Consider the following 2,259-nt stretch of genomic DNA (forward strand, 5'->3'; position numbering starts at 1 on the left):
GTTTGTACTTGTGACAAACAAATTTTTGTATGAAAGGATTATTGTTGGTTTAGAGACTATACTTTATAACGAGATTTCATTAGTGAAATTCTAAACCGTCAAAAATCCAATCATCATGTGGCCAAACACAGAAAAGATTGTAACTGCAACAAGTCAGAGTGCAAGAATAAGAATTGTGGTTGCTTCAATTTTGGAGTTGGTTGCTCTCTTCTGTATCGTTGTCTGCGTTGCAGGAATGAATATGGAATTAAATACTCTGACGGATCCAAAAAAATTAATTGACGGGGCAAAAATATATAAAGATAAAATTTAGATAAAAATATATTTATAATTTGAAATGAAATATATATATATATTTATTTATTAACTCATAAATAATATATTAATTTAAATTATGATAAAAAGATCATTTATAATTATTCTTTCTTTATTTTTAATAAAACTAAATGTTATTTTTATATATGTATTCTTAAATAATTATTTAACTATTTATTATTTCTTACTTATGATGTTTATTTCTTATGATATTTACAATATAAATAAAATTTTTAATTAAAATAATTATTATAGAAAAGACTGTTTTAATAAAAAATATTAATATATAAATAGTATGTTTTTAGTATTAACTAATATTTAAAAAATATTACTAATAACTAAAGTTACATTTAATTTTAAAATTAAGTTTCAACATGATTATTAACTAATTTGCCAGTGTAGTGAAGTTAATTATAATTATTTGTTAATTAATTAATTTATTTTTTATTTTTGAGATAACATCGTCTAATAAAAAGATAAATATATACATCTACATATATTTATTAATTACTTTATAAAATATTTGTAAGGGCAAGCGCTCCCTCTCTCCACCACCTCGGTCCATTCCTCTAAATACTCCTCTCTTCTCCCAAAGGAACAAGAACTTTCTAATGAGAATAATGGCTGCACTCTTATTTGAAATGAACAAGAACCAGTTAATGAGAACAACAACGGCAAGAACAAGTCGAAAAGAATGGATAATGGATCATCTTCTCAATCTCATCATCCAGTTGTCGATTACGCGAATTTTTTTACTCAGGTTTGTACTGCTACACAACTCGATTGGTCATAGTCATCAAGAAAAAAAAAACGAAAGAAGATTATGTTATCAATGGCTAATATTTCATCAAGATTTTTTCTGGAATAAAATAAAAAATGCTTTTCACAAAAAAATTATTCTGAGATTATATCTCGGAATCCAATTTTTTTTAGTGGGGACAAATTTGTCATGTGTGACACATACATGGAGGGAGCAATGGTGCTCTCCAACATTAAACGTTGTAAAGCTGAAGTATTTGAAGTTCGCCAAAAAAATGGCAAACTTACTTCCACCCAAAAGAAAAAAAAAATAGATTCTACCGTTGTAAAACTGAAGTATTTGAAGTTCGCCAAAAAGATGGCAAACTTACTTCCACCTAAAAGAAAAAAAGATTTTGGGATATATTCCAGAATTATTGTTGTGTGAAAATATTTTTTTATTTTATTCCAAAAAACAAATCCTATTTCACCAACATTAAAACTTAAATATTAAATTTTAAATCCTAAATTATGATGTTTAAATATTAAATTCTGTACTAAAATAAAATGTTATCCAAGATATTATTAATATTGATAAAAAAATATTAAGTTCTATAATAATCCAAAAAAATAAAATAAAATATATTATTATTAGGGTTTTAAGAATCTTATGTTCATAATAGTTTTATTATTATATATTAAGAATCTAAAATTATGATAGTTTGGTAGGTAAATACTATTTTCGTTATATTGCTATTATGGTTTTAAGAATATTTTTTTAAAAAAATTATTTAGTACCTATTTGTAATTACCCTACATACCTATCTATATTTTATTATATTAAATAGTAGTTATACTACTAATTTTATTGCTCTTTTATTGTCCTTAAATAGAATCAAATGTATATAGGTGCAGCTTTGTTGTAATTCGTCATATGTGGATATCAATATGAATGAAGAGGAAGAGAATTATTATTCATGAATTTACAGCAGCAATGTGAATAATATTAATTTGTCAATTATCCCATCAAATCAAGTTATGCGTGTCCCAACACAAGGATCTATTGTTGTTTCTACTTATTTTGATAATGTTGTTAAAAATCGTATTCCTACACTTCATTGTTAACTTCAAACCCAGTGTATTAAATTCAATTTTCAAAATATAAATATAATTATTAGTATTTTTTTCCAAAAAAAAAACGTTGAA

This window comes from Arachis duranensis, chromosome 10 (assembly GCF_000817695.3).
Source record: "Arachis duranensis cultivar V14167 chromosome 10, aradu.V14167.gnm2.J7QH, whole genome shotgun sequence".
NCBI classification, from domain to species: domain Eukaryota; kingdom Viridiplantae; phylum Streptophyta; class Magnoliopsida; order Fabales; family Fabaceae; genus Arachis; species Arachis duranensis.